Below are 27,242 nucleotides of genomic sequence, written 5' to 3' on the forward strand. Positions count from 1 at the left end.
ATTAATATAGATGTGGTCCCTGCCCACCATGGAGCTTTCAGCCTGTCCGGGAATAAGTCCCCTCTCACCTGCAGAGTCTATGAAAAATCTGCTTCTTCCTCCAGGAGAACTGAGTCTTCAAGTTTGTGCACGTTCCAGCAGAGCTCTCTGTTATATAAGAAGCCGGTGTCTTATCATCTTGCTGCAGCCTTTGCTGTAAAGATAGGGACATGTTCAGGACTACTTTAAAAGTTATTGAAGTATAAAGAATAGAATGCCAATTCCTTGATAACAAGCTATGGGAAGCATGTGTGACTTGCTAACTTTGGGACAACCACTACAATATTTCAGATAGAGCAATATTATTTACTATAACTGCTGTTTTATTTTCAATTTAACATGTTGTTCCAATAATTTCCTTTGTGCAACGACTTTCAAATAATGAAAAAGCAAGCAGGCGATCACCATTCTTAAAAGTAGATTTTTAACTTGGCTATATCTCCAGAGTGGGAAGAACTGCTATAAAATTAAGGATTTGTAGTCATTTATATTCAAATACTGCTGACATGTCACAAATTACATGCATATCAGAAGTTAGTCAAAATCTGTTCAGATAATGACCAAAATGAATCTAAAGAGATGGCATTTTAATAGGTATATTTTAGTAACACTGATCTGAGACATGAAAAACACCCAAAAGAATTAAGTAAAAGGTCCTGGTTTGGGGTACGTATCTAATTGAAGTTCCAGTTCAGTGGTCATCTCCTGTGAGAACGTACCCTAAACCATGAGTCTGTGTGAGGCGCCCAACCCCTGTGGTTCTCGGCATCCAGCGCCAACCTCCATCATTAGCATTTAGCTCGAGGCTTACGGACATTTGTCACTTTTCTGTCTCCTCTGCTAGGCTCTGGGTTTATTAAAGGTGAATTGTCCTTACATCCCCACAGCCTAAGAATGTACCTGATACTGCAGAAAAATGAACGAGTGAATGAATGATGGCTAGTTTCCAAAGGAAGGAATCATGATTTGATTTGTCTGGGAATGAAGGGTCTCCCAGGATGAGGGACTTTCAGAGCTGATACCAGGAAAGTTGAGGGAAAACCAGGACGAGTTAGCTACCCCAGCTAGAGTACTATTCAGACAATCTCGACTGAAACAATGTCATTATAAATGAAGGTTTGGGACACTAGTCTAGAAACCTACCTTCCACTAACCATTTCATTATTTTTTAAAAATATTTTTGGTGGAAATATATGTTTAAAGTTCCAAACAAGCAATTTTGACAATCGAAATACATCCACAAGTTGCAAACTGCTTTATACTGTCAATGCTCCCATTTTGTTGAGAGTTTTCTCTGCCAGACATTGTTCCAGGAGTTTTCAAATACATTTAATTCACATAACATTTTTATAGAGGAGGAAACTGAGGCTTCAGTTATTTGTGCAGGGTTTCAGAGCTCTTAAGGGATAAGTTTGGAATTGAAACTCGATCTGTGTGCTTCCTGGCCTGCCTTTTTGATGCCTCACACCCACCAGGCTGCAGGTGCACTAAGCAACTTAATCTTAGCTGCTTCCTGAAAAACAGTAGACATACTACTGAAAAAAATAAATATTTCTATAATTGTGGGTGCAAGAAAATTGCATGGTTTTGAACTTGGTGTAAAAAGCATGTAGAAGAGAATCAAGCAAAGCACAAAACTTTTGTATATTACTGAAAGCATAGGTTGGTTTTTTTTTAAGATTAATGGAAGAAAGAAAGGTGGTGATGCATATGAATGAGGACAGAATTTATCAGAGAACACTATTAAGAAAAACTTCGAATTTTCTGCCTGTTACCATTTGGTGTTTTGTTGCATACCAAACACTGGTTTAAAAACTTGGATTTATTTTTAATTCTTCAGCAACCCAGTTATATACATATCAAAACCTGCTTAATTAATTGGTTTAACTATGGCTCGTTGCACTTTTGTTCAACTTAATTTCCCCACTGCATTTTATTAATTTCTCCTTAGGCCTATGAGCATCAAAACTTTGCTTTTGCTGCCCAGAAGCATTTCCCCAGACTTTAGAGCTTTTATTGACAAATTCAATAAAACAAGAGACGTCTTATCCTAAGCAGCGCAAAAATTGCCTCTCAGATTGTTTTCTTCCATCCTTCTTACCTTCTCCTTTGTGCTTTCTTATCCCTGAGTGATAATCAGTTGGTGGTGATTATTGAATTCTCAAGTTGGGCTTCCTCTAGAAAGATAAGATAATTTTAATTGGTTTGTTTATTTCCTTTAATTCCCAGTTTTCAGCGAGCCAAAACTAAGGCAAAATATTTGTAATGGCTTATCCAAGGTCTAAAGGAATTTGAGTTATAGGAACATGTAATGAGATCCATGATCAAAAATGTTTCCTTGGGACAGGTGGCCATTACTTCTAGGTAAGAGTGCTTTTGTTTCTTCACTGAAAGCTGAGAGGACCTGAATCAACCACTTTCAACTACACCTTTTATCTTCAATCATTCAACAAAATTTTTTTAGTATCTCTGTGTTCAAGTTACTATCCTGGATTGTGAATTCAGTGGTGAAAGAAAGAGAAAAATCACTTCCCTCATAGAGCTTACATGTTTAGTATGGGGAGATAGGGTTTAAGCAAATAGATATATGCAGGAAATAAAGTTAGCAGTGGTGAGTGCTATGGCAAAAGAAATAAATCGAACATTATAAGGGAAAATATAGCAAAATCAATAGGAATAACAGGAGTTTACTTGTTGGTTTCATGCTAGACAACCTTGTCTTTTTGAAGAGACCTTGGTTTCATCAGCCATCACCCTCCAAAAGTTTATTTTTTAATTGAAAATATACTGTGGCTCTTAAAACATTCATTCACTCATTCATTTACTTAAAAATTTATTGAATACTTTCCACATTTATCTGAACAGCAAGCACTAGTCTAAGCGCTGAAGTAGTTAGAACAATAACCAGGCATTAACCAAAGCCAGAGTTCTCATGGAGCTGAGTTGAGCATATTAAGCTGGAAAATAAATGAATTGATAATTAAACAAAGAAGACTGTTGATAATGAATGATCTGTTGAGTTTGGAGAGCCAGTAGTTGCTCTGATCTGAGTGGCCAGGAAAGGCTTCTTGAGAAAAGTGACGGTTAAACTTAGATCTGAACAACTGGGAACCAGCTACACCAAAGTGAAAGCAAAGAGCATTTCAAAGCGAGACAGATTACTTAGTGGATTAGAAGTAAAGGAAAAGGGAACTATATGAATCCAGGATACTTCTTCTTAAATTTTTGTTTGGGCAATTTGGTGGATGCTGGCACTTGTTTTTTGAGATAGGTAAGATGACATATGAAAAAGAGACTAGGGTGGGAAGAAATAAAGAGTTTCATTGGGGACTAGTTCAGTTTGAGATGCCTATCAGACCTCCAAGTGGAAATGCTGTATAGGTGGGGATATATGAGCCACATATTCCAGGAAAAGGTTATGGCCAGAAGTTCAGATTGGAGAGTCATTATCATATAGATAGTGTTTAAATTCAGTGGACTGAATGAGATCAGCTGTGGAGAAAGTGTAAATTGAAAATAGAAGAGATCCCAGGAAGCAGCCTATGGCATGGCATAATGAGGTATGATGCTAGTTTTCCATTACATAAAATTATTTTAAAGTATTTGTATACATGTATGTTTCTGTAGACAGAGGATACCTCAGAAGAGATACATAAGAGACTGATAACAATATTTGTCTCTAGGGAAACGACTGTGAACAGGGACAGGCAGGAGAATGAGTATTGCTTTTCATCACGTACTCTTTCCTATGATTTGAATTTTGCCACATGGAGTTGAAGACAAAAGGAGGAATCAACAAAGGGGACATAAAAGAACATAAATTATTTCAAGGGTAGAAACACAGTCTTAGTCTTACTCATTTTAGTAAGCACCCAACACCACGCCTGACCTAACACAGGGCTCCAACACAGACAGCTTGGACTGAACCATCCAATAATTGAGGCCAGAAATTTCCACTTTCCTGAGAATTCTAATTGCTCACTTTGGCTGTTACCCTCCATTGACTTTGTCAGTGCCAACCAAACGGCTATAGAAAGAATTAAGCTGATGCCTGATGTTGACATTAAATGATGTCAACATTGTCATTAAGCATGTTGAACACTGGGGAGTCAGTCTCTTGGTGCCTCATTTTAAAAGAGTTTTCCACCATATATTTACCTAGTTCCAATCAAAGTCATAAGACTGGTACTGGTAAAAATTTGGGAATAAATATAGTGTATGATTCCACCCATCAAAAGAATAAATAGAATAGGCAGACCTCTACTAATGGTAAAGACATGGATCTATAGAAGAGTACTATAACATATTTACTTAAGAAAAAATATGAGATGAGGGAGAGATGTTTCTGAACAACTGCTCTCTTATTTTTTTCAACCTGTTATTTCTATTGCATCTCCCTGAGCATCCTCTGGCACTGCCTGTTATTTGCCACTGAATGAATTGGATTTCTTTGCAGTAGCAAGAAGAGAAATAGAAAGAAAGTATCACATGCAATATATTTCAAAATTTTTGAAAATACATAAAGTCAGAAATATTGGCTAATAATTCATTAACAATATGAAATGTATTATCAACCTAAATTAATTAAGGATATAAAGGCACAACTAATTTTTAAAAGAGAATGTGCTTATATTATTATATTCTCATTTAGCCTACAGAAATTAAACTACCTAAGTTTGGGAGAAAAAAGAGAGTTGGAGAGAACAAATTTAAGTAGTGCAGCTGATCCAACCTTTTCCCAATCAGTAATCTTATGCTTCTGAAAAACAGCACCCAAGTGACTGGAATATATCTATCTCCTTTGGTCTTGATCCTCTATACCCCTTAACATGGGAACATTTGCAGCATTGAGTGTGACTCTAGTATTTAAAGAAACAGTGGGTATTTTTCATATCACGTGGTCTGGAAAGCAAGACAACAACTTCATCAACAAAAACCCCACACCCCACAGTCCATTCTGACATTGGAGGAAGAACTGGTTTTATTAAGGGACAGAGTATCAGGCTTCTGAGAGGGCTGTGCTAAGGGAATTCCAAGCATATTTTGACTGAGTATGATTTTGACCTACTTACCCACCTTAATATCTAGCCCTGAAGTAAGGTGCAACTCCACTGAAATCCTGAGAAGGCCATACAAAGCCATATAAAGTTGGTCTGATTTAACAGTAAGTCTTAATTTAGTCCAAGATTTTAAGATTGAAGGAGAGGATCCGGAACCTACAATTGTTGAGTGACAAGCCATATATGGTCTAATAAATTCACATTTGAAGCTACTTGTAAATTATACATTTATATGATTCTTTCACATAAGGAAACTTGTTAGCTTTAGTGATAAGGTGTGGAGTCCAGATCTAATAATCAAATAGAAGCCATTTGAGAAATCTAGGAGCCCTGATCCAAAATTAATTATAACCTTAGGCTTATTTCAGTGGATTGGGGTAAAATAAAGTTCTGCTTGGAAAAGCACCTAATTTCAGATGGACATTTAGAACTCAACAAGCTCTAAGAATTTTAAATAAACTTTTATTGATCTATGTTCCAGCATGCTGACTATCAAGTTGAAATCACCTCCATCTGCTTAACAGAATTACTGATTAGTAATATTTTGATTGCTGAAAATGTTAACTGTTTTCAGTATATAAATTGAATGTCAGGTTTAAATACAAAATATGAAGCTATTCATAACTAACAAAATCTACTTTTGTCTTTGGTAGAAAATATGTCCTTGCTGAATTATCAGATCCAACAAAATTATTTAATTGAAGAAAAATTAATTGGAATGCTTTGTTATCACTCTGCCTAGTCATGATAGACAGGAAGAAGACAATTGCTGTCATTTCTGATTGAAGGCATCAAGGAGACGTTAGACTTTAATTATATACACTCAGCAACATTGGTAAATTGCCCATAGATCTGAAACTGGTGACCACCTGGACTTCCTGTGTCAGGGAGTACTAGCCAGCCAAGGTTCAAGAGGGGCCCAGAATGGAAGAAGCATTCCTGAGTTATTCAAAAGGAATCAAAATTCCCCAAAATTGAAAGTAGAGAGGAGGCCATGTTTTGTTGTCTGAGGTAGATTCGACTGGATGTCTGAATGCCTAGTGGCACAGCCAACGATTAACTGACTAATCTTGGACAAATCAATAAAGCTCTTTGACTGTATATGCTAAAATGTGAAATCCATATGCCATCATGATATATTTGCTTCTTATGTTCTTTACATCTGAGTGGCCATAAGTTCGGTAGTTCTCACATATTAGTACAGTGAAGAATTGCTACTGAAGCTTGTTAAAATGCAGATGTCTCTGAAACCCTCCAAGGGATTCATATTCAGTAGGTCCAGAGTGGAACCCAGGGATTTAACTTTTTAACAAACCTCCTCAGGGGATCCCGGGGTAATCTGAGGCGGGCACAGTGGAACTGCTGCTCTTGCAACGTGTGGGCTGAAAGTCCTGTAAGCCTGCAGTGCTTAGGCCAAAATTGTGTGGAAACATTTATTCTTAATTTGGAATAGAGAAATACTACAAAAAAAAAAGTTCTGAAGGTAAAAATATTTGTTGTTAAAATCTATCAGGAGTTAATTAAATAGATCATGATAAAAGAAAGCAAGAAATTTTTGGATAAGTATAGCATATAAAATAAATAAATCAGATGATGTTGGAACATTGTTAGCTAGTTAAATTTGTTGGAACATCTTTGATTTCTGAATTTTTATTAAAATACTGCTACCACAGTAGAAATTCACTGTTCTAAAGGAGCTGAGGTGCTTCTAGAAATATCATACAGCCAAGTTAATTGTTTTTGACATGCAATGCTTATAAGTGGTGAATTGAATTTGGAACTTATTTTAGTGCTAGGCCCTTTATAATCCTTCAAATTTAAATAAAGAATCTTAGTATTTCTCTTAATTAGCTTGTCCTGAAATATAGCGTAAACACATTTGTCTTTTAAGAATACAGAATTAAAGTCTATTTTTATTTCCTTCTGAGCATTCCAAGCCCAGCTTTAACAAATGTATGAATTTTTGTGTGTGAATTAATTATAATAGTATAATGAGGTGTGATGCTATTTTATATATTACGTAAAAGCATTTTGAAGTATATTCCAATATAGAGAATACTTTTGAAAAGATATATAAGATACTAGTAGCAGCTAATTTCACCTTTGGGGAAACTGCCATGAATTGGAAATTGACATAAAGAGAGAATATCATTTCATCAGATTCCCTTTTATAGAGTTTGAATTTTTACCATATGTACATATTACCTACACTGAATCAATCAATAAACATATATATATTCCTAAATGAGAGGAAATATATGTTAAAGTGTATTAGGAAAATTTGGATACTCTTTCAGAAAATTCTAAAATTAAAGAACCTTTCAGGAACAGAAAATTATCAATGCTGAATGTATGGGCCACGTTTCTTTCCCCTGAAGAGACGGCATTAGATTTATTAGCCTTTTGGATATAAAATGCATGTAATTCTTTACTTTTTTTGAAAAAAAAAAAAAGGTACTGAACTGTGTTATTTTTATCTATGTATATCTGTCTATCGATCTATCTATCGTCTATTTTGCATTTTGGTCTCTGTCTCCTTTTTGCCACTGGCCATCTGCCAGTCTCTCCGGACAGCTATGAATACAGAATGGAAACCAGCTTTCTTTTTTCCAAACTCTAAAGCAACAGGTAGGTGCTCGAGCCAAGCCTCCTGGTAACCAAGGCCCCCCCCTGAAATATCAAGGCATCTTTAAAGTCATCTTTGATTTTCCAGTCAGTGAATGCTGTGTTTGCATTCCATCTGAGCACCATTTGGCAAACTAGAGATAAGAGCTGTAGAATTATTTAGCATTACATCTGTTTATAGCTGCTTTTTCAAGATCATCCAAGTGATTTTAAAATTTTGCTTAGGTGTTAACCAACTGTGGTGGCTGCATTTTATTTGGTTGTAATTTAGAAAACTAAACTTCAACAAATGCAATCTAGCTAACATATATGGAGTAGCAAAAATGGAGCATTTTAGTGCTAAATTACATATTCCATTCCCTTAGCTGGCTTGTACTAATGCACTAATGAGTTCCCCTAGAAATAATTAAAATTTAATTGTCCAAGAATGAAATTGAATTTCTCAATTTAAAAACAGTAGGTGCTAAATTATTATGGAAAAAATATGATCCTTAAAAGACAAGGAAATCAAAATTTAAAAGCAAAAACCAAAGTTCACAGTTGGCTTCCCTTTAAAAGAAATTGACATGACTATTGAGTAGGAGGTGAACCTCAGATTAACAGTCTTATAATGAAAATTCTGATATTGCGGTAAGAAGAAAACATTTAATGACAGTAGTTTGGTTTAATTATTTGTTTTGCTGGAAATCTAATGTCAAGATATAGAAAAACATTCAAAATTCAATATATTACTACTCAAGCCAGCTCTTTCAACACTTAACATAAGAAAATGATTAAAATGTCATTGGGATAGTTTCTGATTTTTTGCTTTCTGCTAAAATCTGTCTCTGAGAAAAGCTGAAATATGATTGTTTCATATGTCTTGGTATGAACATACTACTAAAGATTTTTATGAAATGTTCTAAATGCTAAAGAATTTATTCTCTCTCAAGTTTTGAGTCAGAGATACAATCTTACCCTACCCAGAGTTTTGAGGGAAATTTTATCGTAGGAATTTTGTCATTCATGGAAAAGTTCAGGAAATGCAGTAATTCAACAATGCATGCAACAATCCTGTTGTTTCTTTAGCTCTAAGAACATCTAAATAGTGTTATTCTAGAGATGTATCTTTTTATATGATTGTAGGGCAATCTGACCAAGCTAGTATACTTTATTAGGGAAAACAAAGAAGATATTTCAACATAAAAATGATTTATTGGTTGAACAAAGACTAGCATTCAAATTTTCCTTTTCTGGATCATTATAAAATGGGTTGGCTGATTCTGGATTAGTGATGCTCATCTTTTTCTCCTTCCTAGAGGGCAACTTTTTCTTTCTCCCAGCTCTAGAATTTTCCCTTCAATGACAATTCATAGTCAAGGGGGTGCTATTCTCTCCATGTATCATGATCTTGTCTGCATTAATTTCTAATGATAGACTCTCCTAAAAATACACAGATTTTATATTCCTAAAATAATGTCTTTCGACCACTAGAGAAGACCTCTGTATTGACCTTTGCTCTGATCAAAATTAATCTCTCTCTCCTCTGCACTCTGCTAGCACACAAGTTTATTTTATCCTTGCCCAGATTTCCTGCTGCTGCTACTGCTGCTAAATTGCATGTGCTTTGAAAGAAAGGACAAGGGGGTTGTTTTAAGGGTAAGCATGCCTCACCTTTGGAGGTGCTTAACATAATTATAGTACCTACCTTTTATTCTATACTTACCATGTGCCAGGCATCACAGGAAAGCCTTTACTTCCACTAAAGTCTTTTAATTCTATTATCTCATTCAATCTTTGCAATCACATTAAGAGGTAAGTGTTAAGATCCCTGTTTCACAGATTAAGTAAATGAGAATTAGGAAGGTTGAGAAGCTTAGCCAAGGTCCCAACACTAGGAAGCAGTGGAGCCAGGATTTAAAATAAAAATTTGGGGGTGTGAACACAGCCTGAAGTGGGCTAGTGCGCCACAGCTAGCTGGAAGGGAGTCTGGGGAAAAGCCTGGAACTGCCTAAGAGGCAAGAGACCATTGTTTTGGGGGTGCTTGAGGAGAGGGGATTCAGAGCGCCGCCTAAACGAGCTCCAGAGATGGGTGTGAGCCACGGCTATCAGCGCGGACACCAGAGACGGGCATGAGACGCTAAGGCTGCTGCTGCAGCCACCAAGAGGCCTGTGTGCAAGCACAGGTCACTATCCACACCTCCCCTCCCAGGAGCCTGTGCAGCCCACCACTGCCAGGGTCCCATGATCCAGGGACAACTTCCCCGGGAGAACACACGGCCCGCCTCAAGCTCTTGCAACGTCATGGTGGCCTCTGCCGCCGCAGGCTCGCCCCGCATCCTACCCCTCCCTCCCCCCAGCCTGAGTGAGCTAGAGCCCCCGAATCAGCTGCTCCTTTAACCCCGTCCTGTCTGGGCGAAGAACAGATGCCCTCAGGCGACCTACACGCAGAGGCAGGGCCAGATCCAAAGCTGAACCCCGGGAGCTGTGCAAACAAAGAAGAGAAAGCCAAATCTCTCCCAGCAGCCTCAGAAGCAGTGGATTAAATCTCCACAATCAACTTGATGTACCCTGCATCTGTGGAATACCTGAATAGACAACGAATCATGCCAAAATTGAGGCTGTGGAATTTGGGAGCAACTGTAGACTTGGGGTTTGCTTTCTGAATCTAATGTGTTTCTGGTTTTATGTTTATCTTAGTTTAGTATTTACAGCTTATTTTCATTGGTAGATTTGTTTATTGATTTGGTTGCTCTCTTCCTTTTTTATATATATATATATATATTTTTTTTTCCTTTTTCTCTTTTTGTGAGTGTGTATGTGTATGCTTCTTTGTGTGATTTTGTCTGTATAGCTTTGCATTTACCATTTGTCCTAAGGTTCTGTCTGTCTGTTTTTTTTTTCTTTTTTTTTTTATATAGTTTTTAGCGCTTGTTATCGTTGGTGGATTTGTCTTTAGGTTTTGTTGCTCTCTTCTTTCTTTCTTTCTTTTTTTATTACTTTTTTATTTTTAATAATTTTTTAAATTTTTTATTTTAATAACTTTATTTTATTTTACTTTATTTTTTCTTTTTTTCTGTTTTTTTTCTCCCGTTTCTTCTGAGCCATGTGGCTGACAGGGTCTTGGTGCTCCCGCCGGGTGTCAGGCCTGAGACTCTGAGGTGGGAGAGCCAAGTTCAGGACATTGGTCCACCAGAGATCTCCCGGCTCCATGTAATATCAAACAGCGAAAGCTCTCCCAGGGATCTCCATCTCAACGCTAAGACCCAGCTCCACTCAACAACCAGCAAGCTACAGTGCTGGACACCCTATGACAAACAACTAGCATGACAGGAACACAACCCCATCCATTAGCAGAGAGGCTGCCTAAAATCATAATAAGGTCACAGACACCCCCAAACACACTACAAGACGTGGTCCTGCCCACCAGAAAGACAAGATCCAGCCTCATCCACCAGAACACAGGCACCAGTCCCCTCCACCAGGAAGCCTACACAACCCTTTCAACCAACCTTACCCACTGGGGGCAGACACCAAAAACAACGGGAACTACAAACCTGCAGCCTGTGAAAAGGAGACCCCAAACACAGTAAGTTAAGCAAAATGAGAAGACAGAGAAATACACAGCAGATGAAGGAGCAAGGTAAAAACCCACCAGAGCAAACACATGAAAAGGAAATAGTCTACCTGAAAAAGAATTCAGAGTAATGATAGTAAAGATAATCCAAAATCTTGGAAATAGAATGGAGAAAATACAAGAAACGTTTAACAAGGACCTAGAAGAACTAAAGAGCAAACAAACAATGATGAATAACACAATAAATGAAATTAAAAATTCTCTAGAAGGAATCAATAGCAGAATAACTGAGGCAGAAGAACGGATAAGTGACCTGGAAGATAAAATAGTGGAAATAACTACCACAGAGCAGAATAAAGAAAAAAGAATGAAAAGAATTGAGAACACTCTCAGAGACCTCTGGGACAACATTAAATGTGCCAACATTTTAATTATAGGGGTCCCAGAGGTAGAAGAGAAAAAGAAAGGGACTGAGAAAATATTTAAAGAGATTAGGGTTGAAAACTTCCCTAACATGGGAAAAGAAATAGTCAATCAAGTCCAGGAAGTGCAGAGCGTCCCATATAGGATAAATCCAAGGAGAAACACACCAAGTCACGTATTAATTAAACAATCAAAAATTAAATACAAAGAAAGAATATTGAAAGCAGCAAGGGAAAAGCAAAAAATTACATACAAGGGAATCCCCATAGGTTAACACCTGATGTTTCAGAAGAAACTCTGCAAGCCAAAAGGGAGTGACAGGACGTATTTAAAGTGATGAAAGGGAAAAACCTACAACCAAGATTACTTTACCAAGCAAGGATCTCATTCAGATTCGACAGAGAAATTAAAACCTTTACAGACAAGCAAAAGCTAAGAGAATTCAGCACCACCAAACCAGCTTTACAACAAATGCTAAAGGAACTTCTCTAGGCAGGAAACACAAGAGAAGGAAAAGACCTACAATAACAAACCCAAAACAATTAAGAAAACTGTAATAGGAACATACATATTGATAATTACCTTAAATATAAATGGATTAAATGCCCCAACCAAAAGACATAGACTGGCTGAATGGACACACAAAAAAGACCCATATATATGCTGTCTACAAGGGACCCACTTCAGACCTAGGGACACATACAGACTGAAAGTGAGGGGATGGAAAAAGATATTCCATGCAAATGGAAATCTAAAGAAAGCTGGAGTAGCAATACTCATATCAGATAAAATAGACTTTAAAATAAAGACTGTTACAAGAGACAAGGAAGGACACTACATAATGATCAAGGGATCAATCCAAGAAGAAGCTATAACAATTATAAATATATATGCACCCAACATAGGAGCACTTCAATACATAAGGCAACTGCTAACAGGTATAAAAGAGGAAATCGACAGTAACACAATAATAGTGGGGGACTTTAACACCTCACTTACACCAATGGACAGATCATCCAAAATGAAAATAAATAAGGAAACAGAAGCTCTAAATGACACAATAGACCAGATAGATTTAATTGATACTTATAGGACATTCCATCCAAAAACAGCAGATTACACTTTCTTCTCAAGTGCTCATGGAACGTTCTCCAGGATACATCATATCTTGGGTCACAAATCAAGCCTTGGTAAATTTAAGAAAATTGACATCATATCAAGTATCTTTTCAAACCACAAGGCTATGAGACTAGATATCAATTACAGGGAAAAAACTGTAAAAAATACAAACACATGGAGGCTAAACAATACACTAATAAATAACCAAGAGATCACTGAAGAAATCAAAGAGGAAATCAAAAAATACCTAGAAACAAATGACAATGAAAACACGATGACCCCAAACCTATGGGATGCAGGAAAAGCAGTTCTAAGAGGGAAGTTTATAGCAATACAATCCTACCTCAAGAAATGCGAAACATCTCAAATAAACAACCTAACCTTACACCTAAAGCAATTAGAGAAAGAAGAACAAACAAAACCCAAAGTTAGCAGAAGGAAAGAAATCATAAAGATCAGATCAGAAATAAATGAAAAAGAAATGAAGGAAACAATAGCAAAGATCAATAAAACTAAAAGCTGGTTCTTTGAGAAGATAAACAAAATTGATAAACCACTATTCAGACTCATCAAGAAAAAAAGGGAGAAGACTCAAATCCATAGAATTGAAATTCTACTGGAAACAAAACTACAGACCAATATCACTGATGAACATAGATGCAAAAATCCTCAACAAAATACTAGCAAACAGAATCCAACAGCACATTAAAAGGATCATACACCATGATCAAGTGGTGTTTATCCCAGGAATACAAGGATTCTTCAATATACGCAAATCAGTCAATGTGATAAACCATATTAACAAATTGAAGGAGAAAAACCATATGATCATCTCAATAGATGCAGAAAAAGCTTTCGACAAAATTCAACACCCATTTATGATAAAAAGCCTCCAGAAAGTAGGCATAGAGGGAACTTACCTCAACATAATAAAGGCCATATATGACAAACCCACAGCCAACATCGTTCTCAATGGTGAAGAATTGAAATCATTTCTACTAAGATCAGGAACAAAACAAGGTTGCCTACTCTTACCACTATTTTTCAACACAGTTTTGGAAGTTTTAGCCACAGCAATCAGAGAAGAAAAAGAAATAAAAGGAATCCAAATCAGAAAAGAAGAAGTAAAGCTGGCACTGTTTGCAGATGACATGATACTATACATAGAGAATCCTAAAGATGCTACCAGAAAACTACTAGAGCTATTCAATGAATTTGGTAAAGTAGCAGGATACAAAATTAATGCACAGAAATCTCTTGCATTCCTATACACCAATGATGAAAAATCTGAAAGAGAAATTAAGGAAACACTCCCATTTACCATTGCAACAAAAAGAATAAAATACCTGGGAATAAACCTACCTAAGGAGACAAAAGACCTGTATACAGAAAACTATAAGACACTGATGAAAGAAATTAAAGATGATACAAACAGATGAAGAGATATAACATGTTCTTGGATTGGAAGAATCAAAATTGTGAAAATGTCTGTACTACCCAAAGCAATTTACAGATTCAGTGCAATCCCTATCAAACTACGACCAGCATTTTTCACACAACTAGAACAAAAAATTTCACAATTTGTATGGAAACAAAAAAGATCCTGAATAGCCAAAGCAATCTTGAGAAAGAAAAATGGAGCTGGAGGAATCAGGCTCCTGGACTTCAGACTATACTACAAAGCTACAGTAATCAAGACAGTATGGTACTGGCACAAAAACAGAAATACATATCAGTGGAACAGGATAGAAAGCCCAGAGATAAACCCTCGCACATATGGTCACCTTACTTTGGATAAAGGAGGCAAGAATATACAATGGAGAAAAGACAGCCTCTTCAATAAGTGGTGCTGGGAGAACTGGACAGCTACATGTAAAAGACTGAAATTAGAATACTACCTAACAGCATACACAAAAATAAACTCAAATGGATTAGAGACCTAAATGTAAGGCCAAGCACTATTAAACTCTTAGAGAAAAACATAGGCAGAACACTCCATGATATAAATCACAGCAAGATCCTTTTTGACCCACCTCCTAGAAAAATGGAAATAAAAACAAAAATAAACAAATGGGACCTAATGAAACTTAAAAGCTTTTGCACAGCAAAGGAAACCATAAACAAGATGAAAAGGCAACTCTCAGAATGGGAGAAAACATTTGCAAATGAAGCAACTGACAAAGGATTAATCTCCAAAATTTACAAGCAGGCTTATGCAGCTCAATATCAAAAAACAAACAACCCAATCCAAAAATGGGCAGAAGACCTAAACAGACCTTTCTCCAGTATACAGATTGCCAACAAACACATGAAAGGATGCTCAACATCACTAATCATTAGAGAAATGCAAATCAAAACTACAATGAGGTATCACCTCACACTGGTCAGAATGGCCATCATCAAAAAATCTACAACAATAAATGCTGGAGAGGGTGTGGAGAAAAGGGTACCTTCTTGCTCTGTTGGTGGGAATGTAAATTGATACAGCCACTATGGAGAACAGTATGGAGGTTCCTTAAAAAGCTAAAAATAGAACTACCATACGACCCAGCAATCCACTCCTGGGCATATACCCTGAGAAAACCATAATTCAAAAAGAGTCATGTACCACAATGTTCATTGCAGCTCTATTTACAATAGCCAGGACATGGAAGCAACCTAAGTGTCCATCAACAGATGAATGGATAAAGAAGATGTGGCACATATATACAATGGAATATTACTCAGCCATAAAAAGAAATGAAACTTGAGTTATTTGTAGTGAGGTGGATGGACCTAGTGACTGTCATACAGATTGAAGTAAGTCAGAAAGAGAAAAACAAATACCGTATGTTAACACATATATATGGAATCTAAAAAAAAAAAGGTTCTGAAGAACCTAGGGGCAGGACAGGAATAAAGACTCAGACGTAGAGAATGTACTTGAGGACACAGGGAGGGGGAAGGGGAAGCTGGGACGAAGTGAGAGAGTGGCATGGACATATATACACTACCAAAAAATAGCTAGCTAGTGGGAAACAGCTGTATGGCACAGGGAGATCAGCTCGGTGCTTTGTGTCCACCTAGAGGGGTGGGATAGGGAGAGTGGGAGGGAGACACAAGAGGGAAGGGATATGGGGATATATGTATATGTATAGCTGAATCACTTTGTTATAAAGCAGAAACTAACACACCATTGTAAAGCAATTATTCTCCAATAAAGATGTTAAAAAAATAAAAATTTTTGAGGGATGGGTGGTTGGAGAGATGAAGGGAAAAATAAATGCTAGGGTTGGAATTTCTCCATTAGGCTTCTATGCCTACTCTTAGCACATGTGGTCTTGCTAAGAATGTTCACGCACTGGATGAGCAATCCAAAGCAGATGTCCCTCCCCTTGCCTACTTTAGGGGGTTTATTAGCATATTTACACTAACCTCTACTGAAAACTTAGCTGAATGATTTGTTGTAAAAGATACATATAAAGTTTTGTTTAATAATAATCGAGGTTATATTCATGCAAAGTGCATAACTGGCAATCTAGAGTCCTCATGAAAAAAGTAAAAACTGTGAATTGGAGAAAGTAATAAAAATAACACATAGATAGAATTCTCAAGGGAAAAAAAGATTTGTGAATTATCTATTAAGATTTCATGCAGCAAAAATGGCATATAAAGAGTTTATTTCATATAGGAGAGTTAGTCCTGTATTGCTTTTTGCGTGTGTTTTGTACTCATATATCAGAAGATGGAGCTGAAATGGACCTATATTCTCAGTCTATGACAAAAGAGAATAATCCTTTATGTCATATTTCAGAGGAAGGGGCATAAAATACTTCAGAGACTTAAATTTTTATATGCAAGCATAAACCTAGATTGTCTAAAATAAAGTGAACATGGTAGGAGATAAATATACTAGAAAACTTGACTAGAAAGACTTACCAAAGTTGAGCACAGAATTTGTAACTAGAAATGTCTGTGAAGTGTAAGGATCAGATTCATGCCCTAAATGCCATATGACCAGTTTTCTCACCACAGGACTGCTTTAGGCCTATCGTCCCTATGCCCTATTTCTTTCTCTCTCAGAAGTGTAGTGGTTCGCCCTATAAGTTAATTATATGGTCACCCTACCTAACACCATTATGGAAATCCTTGCTATTGTCTAAGTTTTAACTGCATTTGTGTGTTCAGGATCTAAGGCATAGCTAGAATTCCTAGGTTAAGTTCAATTATTCTCCAAAAAGGAATTCTTCTGACAGAGATCACAAGACCCACAGGCCTGAAGTATTTACTATCTGGCCGTTTACAGGAAAAGTTTGCCAGACAAATGGAAAACATATAACAAATATGTTGATTAATCAGAAGAAAAAGTAAAATATGTATTCACAATAAATTATTTTGGAAGAAAGCGTTGACTGCCTGGTTTTGAAGGGTTTAATGAAGTAAACAGTGACACTGGGATAAATGAGGTGATTCTAATAGTTATCACCTAAGGAAATGACAAACAACAAATGAAGGACCAGGTCAAATTAATATAATAGTGTTTGAAAATGAATAATAAAGAAGATTTTGAGAATGTTGAATTAGTGGGTCTTCTGAACTATTAACATGAAGATTCAGGTCTAGATATCCATTCTCCGTATGCTTATATAGCTTTTGCTATAAATACTTTTTCGATCTGGGTTAAAGGGGTGCTCTGGGATACTAAGTCAGTTTCATTAAAAACAAATCTGAAGAAAAATCTACACATCCAAGAATGCTTCTGTTAACATAAGGTGACGCTAACTGTATTTTATGAAGCAGAAAATTGCTTCACACCCAAATTCTTAAAATCCTTTTTGCTGCCTTTAATGGGACATAGAACATTTGTACACATGAGCTGCATAAAACTCTAATAGAATTAGCATTTAGTAATTTGATATTTTATATGCCTGACAAATCTGATATAGAATAAAGGAAGGAAATAAGGAAGCAGAACACTCTTTTATGACCAGAATCATTTCTTAAAGTGGAATGAATTTCCTAATACATTGTTGGTCATCTACATAAGGACCTGGGCTTGGTATAGTCTTAGAAACAGACCCTTCCAGGTGAGTTCACAGATTTCTAATGAAGAAAAAATAATAAAAATTTTAAAAGAAAACAAAGCTTTATGTATACTAAAAGCCACTACAAAATTATACATATTATTTTTTTAAGCATTGATATTACAATCTAGACTCCAAGAGACAAATTGAACTCAAATGTAGATAGATAGATAGATAGATAGATAGATAGATAGATAGATAGATAGATAGGGATATATTTCAAAATACTTAAACATGCAGTTTTAAAATAATAAGGAAATCATCTTATATAACATTGCAGCAAATTCTAGAAATCTTGGAAGTGTTTCCACCGAAATCAATTTACTTCTACTTGGAATAATCACTCTTAAGACTTTAGAAGATAAAGCTGAGTTTCCCGTGAGCTGAAGATATGCATGGAGAAATATGTTCCTTGAGCAAATAAATTGATGAAATGGAGCAATGACGATTTTCAAGTTTGAATGATTAATGTAAACAAATACGGACTACCACACGTGTATGAGAGATACTCTAATTTAACCTGGATCTTAGAAAAGTTATCTCACAAGTATAATATCTCTTGAAGGAAATAGAAGTGCACTATCAAAAATCATTAAGCAAATATCTTTTAAAAGACAGTGTTCTGCTGGTCATTATAAGATTCACTCAGGTATTATTGTCTGGCATTAAAATGCCTTAAATTACATCTTCTAGGGACATACAGAGAGAAAAAGAGAGAAAAAGTTGCTTCTCTTCTTCGAGTGCCCTGTCAAAGTTATATTACCATATTTTAAATGAGCTCATAGTACTTGTCTAAAAGATTTAATTACATTGTAAAATATAATGATAACAAGCCTAGATTAATTAATGGGATGAGGTATACAAATGATTTAATAAAATGGTTTTCAAACTTTTTCTTCTTAAGCAGGAGAAATTTTTGAAAAACTGAAACTTCAAATACAAAACAGATAAAATTATATCTTATAGCGGGTTCATAGCCAGGCCCTCCCATCTCCTCCTCACCCACTACAGCAGTCATTGAAGGCCTCTGCAAAACTAAACCCTGAACTCTGGACAGAGCTTTAAAATCCGTGATTAATACAGGTTTTCCTAGTTTAAAATACTAATCTTCCTATTTCACCCATTCTTTCTACAGATCATTTGCGAGGACCCAAATGCGCTGTGATTAGAAACACTTTATCTCTTAAGGAATGATGGCGGGGGCAGAGAGGAGGGGGAGAGAGAGATTGATTTGTCTGGGACGGTTTACTGGTTCCTGTTCCTGGAGAGATGATGACGAATGTCACTTTTATTCCCTTATAGTACTTTCCAAAATGGTAGACGAGTATAAAGAAAAGTTCATCCTATGGTTCTCTGAGAAACTAGAAATACTATCTTATCTGTTTCTCTATAAATCTCAGCATTCCAAGTAAAATTCTGAAACTTTTTATAGTAAAAAAAAAATTAAATTGGGATACAGACCTTTCTTTGATGAGATAATCATCTCCTCGAAGGGATTTCTGGTTCCTTACCCAAGCCTGATTTGGCTATCTTGGCAGAACAGAGGTGAGTTGATTCATGCAACATTGATGTTCCTGAGGAAGACAGGCAGCTCTGAAAGACCAGGAGCCATTAATCTCTGAGCACCGTGGAATAAAAATTTACTGGCAGAAGGATAGCATTTTACAGAGTAATGGCACACCTAAACCTGCAAGACTTTATGTTCCTTTTCCGGAGCCAACAGCAAAGTAAAAATCACTGCTCTTTCTGTCCACTTCTATGCATTTGAAAGTGCCATTTAAGTATAATATTTGGTCTGAAATCAAGAAGTTTTAAGAAAGGGTGTCATAAATCAGAATCCGGAAATGTCCAGGGGTTTTATTTATAACTGGGTGTTTGCTTCAGTGGCTCACGGCCATGAGGAAGACTTTTTTTTTTTCTTTCCCTGAGGACTCAACTCTCACTTCTGTTCTACCAAAATAGCAAAGTTGAATGCTGGGCAAGGAATTTTTAGATTCTGGAAGAATTCATTCATCAAAAAGAAAAGATTTCTCCTCTTTGTTTTATATCCCTAACTTTTGTGGCTAAAGAAGCTGGGTCAGTACTTGAAGGATATCTTATAGATTTTCAGTTATATCAATAACTGGTTAGGTTACAATATGTTTTTTTTCTGATAGGCATTTTTCGACCTGTGCTAGGTGCTATGGATGGTAAGAAAGCATAAAATAACGTATTTATTGAGCACTCACTATGTCAAACACTGGAAGGGTACTTCATCTATATTACCTCATTTAATCCTCACCCAGTGAAGGTAGATTTTACAATCTCCAATTTACAGAAACTGAATCTCCAACAATAACTCACCATAGATCTCACCCAATAATCTCCAATAATAACTTGGAGGTGGATCTCAATCAATCAATGGCAGAGTCAAGACCTGAACCTAATGTTATGTATGCAATTCTAAAGCTCATGCTCTTTCCACTGAATAATTCAGCCTCAATTCTTTGCAGTAGTCAAATGGGAATAAATGTAAGGAATACTGCCAGATTTGGGTGAGAATTACATAACTAACAGGTATTGAACACGTGTTAACTACTACGTGATCGAACGACATCAATAACCTCCACTTCCTTCCTTTTCTTTTCCTCATTATACCCATAGTAAGTGAGATGATGTTTTGTTTTGTTTTTCCCTGGCAGTGCCCCAATGGCATGTTGAAATTATTAATCAAGTTAATTATTAATTTAAGTCTAGAGACTCCATTGCTCTTAGTGCCCGAATTCAGAAAGGGAGTTGAGTGTGGCAAGGGGAGTTCTCTTTTCTAATGTGACACAATGTGCTGTGCTCCCAAATTCTTCAGAATGTGCTAGAATGCTGCCCAAATGCAGGGCTCCAGAAGTTGCACACTTAGGTGGGAAAAGACCATTGTTTTTTAAATGGAATACTCACTTTACACAAATATTCTAAAAGCTACAAAAATGATTAATTTTGCTGTTAGGAATAATTACCAATAAATATAATCTTCCTTTTTCTAAGATAAAAAGTATGTAACATCTTATTCATGTGTATATAATTTGAAGAAACAAAATGAACTATCTATTTAATTGTAATAGTCTGCCTTCAATTACCATACCTCAGCCTCAGATTACCATATATCTTCTTTGAAGAATTATGGTGTTTCTAAAGGAGTTGAAATCCTTCATAAATAAGAAGCCAAACTGTTAAAATGTGTTTTCAGCCAGATTCTGGCAAGTTGCCAAAGCCATATTTACGATCAATCAATGAAGGAGTATTTTCTTCATAAAGTTGGGATAACAAGTTTGATTTTAAATGGTAATAGCCTTTGGTAAACTGAAGACTTTGTATTCATCTCTAATTGTATAACTTTTATCATATAGTAAATGTTCTATTCTCAAGCTGGGCACTGTAATCTTGACTGGAGGTTGCACTTGGGAGAAGGATAATCCTCCATGAGAGGACCCTTCCCTGGGAGCACAGCCTGGGTTAAGTCTCTTAGAAGAGGTGAGTCAGATGGAATGGTAAAAGGGGCTTCAATAAAATAGAAGGCAAGCAAACTAAGTATGTTAGAAATTTGAAAAGGAGTTGGTAGAAAGCAAATGAAAATGCTGAATCTTTGTTGTTGTTTGTGTCTCAGTTTCACCTAAGCCCCAGCGGCTACCCTCTTCTGGAAATCCTAGAGCAGATCATTTCTTAAGCTGACTATATTGACAGATGGCTCAATGACCAGAGATGTCTGGTTTCGTTTGGTGAAATATACTAATCCCAGTGTCTCAAAAAGCGGAATACCTGCAATTTTTGTCTTTTTAGTAGCTTATGATTTCCACCCTACTCAAAAAGTTTACCCACTTATCTCTGAACATTAAACCCTAAGGTATCCTTTGGGTTCTAGCTGACTTTGTCATTGTAGTATTGAAGTCATTAGCTTTTCAGCTTTCCAACATCATAACAAATATTACTTTGTATCTCTAGTGAGGGTTGTTGTAAGTCTCAGCAGTTCGGTAATTCTTATAAAGTCTGCTGTGGCTGCCTTGTTTTTGCCACTTAATCAAGCTGTGAGTTGACTTATTTTACTTTACATTCATACAAGGAAGATGAGAGGCAGGAAGCTGTTAATGATTTGACTATTTTGCCAAAGCTTCACTTTCTTGGGTTCTAACTTTGCCTCTTCAAACTGTACAGTACGATGCTGATTAGAAGTAGTGAGAGTAGCCATTTTGTCTTGTTTCTAATTTTAGGAGAAAAACATTCAGTCTTTCATCATTATGTAGGATGTTAGCTATAGATTATTTATAGAGATATTGCATTATAGTTAACAAAGTCAAACTAATTAAAACATGGCCAAATAATGAATTTACTCCATGAATACATACATGGTTTGGTTTAAAGAAATCTATTAATGCCATTTATAGCACTGGTGTTGAAAATCATTTAGTCATCTTGATAGATGGGAATATATTTAATAAAATCCAACATTTTTTTCTAAGTAAAAATGTTAGCAGACTGAAATAGAAGGATGCGTATTAACATGATAACAAATATTATTTCAAACAGTGGAAAAAATATACTAAACATTAATGCCCCAGAGACATTCCCATTAAAATAAGGAAGAAGGCATGGGTGTGATTACCCCTATTATGTACCAGAATTCTATAACTCTGGTTAACACACAGAGAAAAGAAACAAATAAGAGACATGACTATTGGAAAGGAGAAGCAAAGTTATTATTTGTAAGTAAAGGAATCAGATACAAAATACACAGAAGTCAATAGCTTTCCATGTCAGAAATAACCATTTAGAAAATGCAATGGTTAAAGCTCCTTAACAATAGCAAAAATAGATAAAATAGTTACTAACAAACTTAATAATGTATAGGTTCCATATAAAGAAAATAATGAAAGTTTGATGAGGCACTTAAAAGAACACCTGAATAAACATTTTAATGGATGGAAAGTTAGAATATATTAAGATGTCAATTATTTCCACATCAGTTCCATCAATAACATTATTATTTGGAACATCAGAATGTAATTATAAAAATCACAGAGAAGAATAAAGAGTGAGACAACTCAAGAAAAAATTATAAAATAAGATCAATGAAGGCAGACTTAAACTAAGTTTAGATAAATCATTAGATAAAACTGTAATAATGAAATCATTATAGGAATTGTACAAGAAGAAACAAGGCTATCAATGGAAGATTATACAATTTCAGAAATAGACCTTAGCATATGAGTTTATTATGTGATTAAACATGCAATTCCAAACGATGGATAAAGATCTCTTATTCAAGGATGGCTAAGAGATCCTGGGACCATCAATCTGAATAAAATTTATCTCTTTAGATTTGGTTCTAACATCATGCCATATACCACAATAAATTTAGAGTAGATTAAAGAATTGAAAGTAAAGAATGAAATCATGAACTACCTAGGAGAGATTATGGCAAATTTTACTTAATGCCAATGTAACGGAGGCCTCTCTGAGCAAAAGGCAAAGAAAGGAATCTTGAAGAAAATGTTGAAAAACTTCACAGTGTAAAGATACAAACCACTGTATGGCAAAAAAAAAAAAAAAATCATTTAGAATTGAATGGCAAATTACAGACAGATGATATATTTAACAGAAATTTAATGCCTTATTTTATAGACACACTATAAAAAAAGAATAGCCCTATTGAATAAAATGAGTAAAAGAAATGAATATACACTCAAAGATATAGACAGACATACGAATTGTCAATAAACATGGTTTAACATTTCACCTCACCTGTAATAAAGAAATGCTAATTAAAGCATGACTGTCACTTTTAATCCATCAAGTTGCAAAAAGAATGGTGGTATATATTTTTATAAGGGTTAAAGTAACACATGTGCTCATATAAAAGTTGAATAATTTTTTCCAGTTTTATTGGGAAATAATTGACATACATCACCGAATAATTTTAAGGCTTCCAGCATGATAGTTTGATTTACATATATTGTGAAATGGTTACCACAGTAGGTTAAGCTAACATCCATCTTCTCATATAGATACAAAAAAAGGAAAGAAAAAAAGGAAAAAAATTCTCTTTTATGATAACTCACAGAATTTACTCTTTTAACAACCTTCCTATATAGCATACAATAAAATTTTTATCAAGCCATATAATGAAGTATATGCTGTCATTAAAAATTAACTCTCAAGGGATATTTATGGACATGGAAAAATGCCCAGATTATCATATTAACTGTAGAAAAGTGTTATCACATGTTATGATTCCAATTTGATTAATACATAAGTATATATAATTATATGTTAAATAAAGATTGGTTGGGAAATAAAACTAACAATATCTTAGCATTGGGATATTATCTACTTTAATTTCTGTTTTTATACTTTTCTGTAATTTTCTATTAAAATTATTATTTTACAAACCAGGCAATACTATTTAAAGCATAAATATGATTAAAATTTTAAACTATTAGGATAGTATTATTCAAACTGAGGGTTGCAATTCAGGAGGGTCATGCTATCAATTATCCAGTGGATTGCAACCAGCATTTTTGTTAATGAAATAGAATGGAATACAAATATCTCTGTGCTTTATTTGTATGTTTTGAGAAAAAATAAAGAAACATCACAATAAATATTTAGTTTCAGCATACACAAATACACAACCATACACACATAACCAGATATATAAATGTCTGAACACTTGATGTTAACTATATTTCTTGATATGGTTTATTTCAAAAAGTTTGAGAAACTACATTGGAGTAATCTGTTTTTTGATAGAATTGAAGATTTCTGAAATTGCATACTTCATATTGCTAATGCAGTCACATCCCCTTCATGCAGGTGAATCAGCACAAAGCTGGAAGTCATTGAGGAATTCAGATTTAACTATTTCATCTACTGCTGGTTTTTAAAAAATAACAACCACAATGTCCAAACATCGGGCTTAAACTTGTGAATACAGAGATTATATGATGCTCTGTAATGAAGGATTATTTAAGTCAATGCACAGCCAAACTTGCATCATTTAAAATTCCCTGAGCCATATTTCAATATTCACTAGCAGCACTTAAAAGTTAGGTAGAACAAAGATAACAATTGAATTTTACTGTGAGATTAGTATTGCAACAAGTCAGTCCAAGTCTTTTGAATCAAATAGCTTTTAACTGTTTCCATATGGGTGAATACTTCATTCTCTTGCCCCTTCTAAGTAGTATTTTAAGAAACTTTTTAATGTAGGTATAAAATAAGTACTCAGATATCTAATAATCTGGGTAGAGTCAGCACCTCCCTGATTAAAACATGCTGAAAGTTCACAGCGCTAGCCTATTACTAATTATTTGGCCCTAAAATGAGTTTACTGGATTGTCCAGTGTCTAACTGACTGTTTTTATGCATCTCTATTTCATGGCATATTTAAGTCTACTTTTATATGCCCTTCATTCCCTTAAAGTATTAACAGTGCATAAATGAGGATATTTTGCCAACATCAATAGTGCCTTTTAATCATAATGATTTTTGAAAAGATCAGCTTATTTCCAGATAAGCCTAAATAATGTAGCTTCATTCCCAGCATCAATTCTTTCCTACCTTACACATTCCAAAACTGAAAACAGACTTCTAATCAGGAGGTGACACTCAGAGGAAGAAAGAACTCCAGCATGGAAAGCCAATTACAAAAATTATTTTCCTTTTTGAAAATATTTTTCATTGAAACATAGGGGAAATAAAAACCAAAAAGTTAAAAAACAATCTTTTGAACCAATAATTTGGAAGGAAAGAGAAATAAGATGTGAGTTTTTTTAATGAGATAAAAGAATTGGAAGGATAAAAGACCCTGGTGTTATACTTTTAAACACATATTAGGGCTGCTCTAGATTCTAGAAATCTAAAGAAAAATTAAGCCTTTATTTTATAAAACCTGCAGCTCTGCAAGATGCCACAGCTATAAAATGACAAGATTCTGGATATCAGATATCAGATGATTTGACCCCAGTTTTCCATCCAAAACTCATCTCCAAAGCAAAGTTCCTGCGTTCTGCAGATAACTATTCTTGTTGGCATTGGATTATGATTCTGAGCTACAACTAATATCAAGAGCTTTTATTAAAAGAAAACATGCTGCATACCCTTGCATATTATAATGATGTGAAATTTCATAATTTGTCCTATAGTACTGTCTCTGTAATCAATTACTGTGTGCTTAAATTCATCTGTCATTCCAGAGCTCTTTGTACTGAGTGGTTCAGGCATGAAAATTCTGAAAAACTTTAAGCTCAAGTTTCTTGATTTTAGGAGAAATGTTTTTAGAAGTAAAATCATCCATCTCATGCCTGAGGCCAATTAGGAACAAGCATGCCCCATATGGGAAATGAGATATGATTTTTTTCTAATATTTTATTGATAATAATGATGATTGTAATCAGCATTGTAAATTTTATGACCTACCTTTCCAATGAAATTTTTTCAGTATTTCAAAACAAAATGATTTTCCCATATCTTATGCTCCAGACTCATGGTAAAATAAATATGTTATTAGTTAGTTATAATCACAGATGTTTATCATTATACTTGTTTCTCTTCTAAAATACTTCCTTTTTTAAGCATTTTCCATTTTTTTGATGCTGGAGGATCATTTTTCACACTTTTGCAGACGATGGCAAGAAAACTTACTAAATGTGCAATTGATTTTTCCATTAAGATGGCATGCCAATAAGTACACCCAAGGCTGCAAGGACCATTTAAATCATCAGACACTTTGATGAGGTATTCTAGTCTTCAGAATTTTAAAGATCTTTATTTTTAGATAACAGGTCAGGAAACTGCAGCAAGTGGGCCAAATTGGACCCACTTCCTGGCTTTGTAAATAAAGTTTTATTGAAACGCAGCCACACCCATTTCTGTATGCATTTGGCTGTTTTTGAGCTACAACCGCAGAGGTGAGTAGTTAGGACAGAAACTATATAGCCTACAAAGTCTAAAGTATTTACTACCTTGTTCTTTACAAAAAAACACATGCTGACCCCCGATCTCCAAACTAATCCCTAACTGGGTCTCGGGATTCTGTGAAGTTTTTCTCCTAAATTTTCTTTTGTAGATGTTTCATCTCACTGGTGAAATGACACATGTTCAATTGTGTAGAAAGACATGGACTTCATTTTTAATCCTTGTGTATGTATTTTAACATTTACTCTATTTTCTTCATCTGTATATATTACCCTTGCAAAATAAGTTTTATTTCTGGAACCCTTTCCACAAAACAGGTAAGTTAGAGGTGTGATGAGATTTACGCTTTAATCTCATGATTGGATTGATGCTGCAAGCTAGGAGAATTCTTTTCTAGGCTGCCTTATTAAATGG

The 27,242-nt window shown here is 35.3% G+C and overlaps 1 protein-coding gene and 1 long non-coding RNA gene across 5 annotated transcripts in view; both read left to right on the forward strand.

Annotated features, from left to right (window-relative positions):
* PLXDC2 (plexin domain containing 2) overlaps nt 1-27,242 on the forward strand; it is a 416,967-nt gene that overhangs the window by 305,169 nt on the left and 84,556 nt on the right. The gene's annotated exons all lie outside the window — the stretch shown is intronic.
* Nucleotides 12,635-22,468, forward strand: LOC309655048. The gene is made up of 2 exons (XR_014260580.1): nt 12,635-18,043; nt 18,076-22,468. It is a non-coding gene; the product is annotated as an uncharacterized lncRNA (long non-coding RNA).

This window comes from Balaenoptera physalus (genome assembly GCF_965194825.1).
Source record: "Balaenoptera physalus genome assembly, chromosome: 2".
NCBI classification, from domain to species: domain Eukaryota; kingdom Metazoa; phylum Chordata; class Mammalia; order Artiodactyla; family Balaenopteridae; genus Balaenoptera; species Balaenoptera physalus.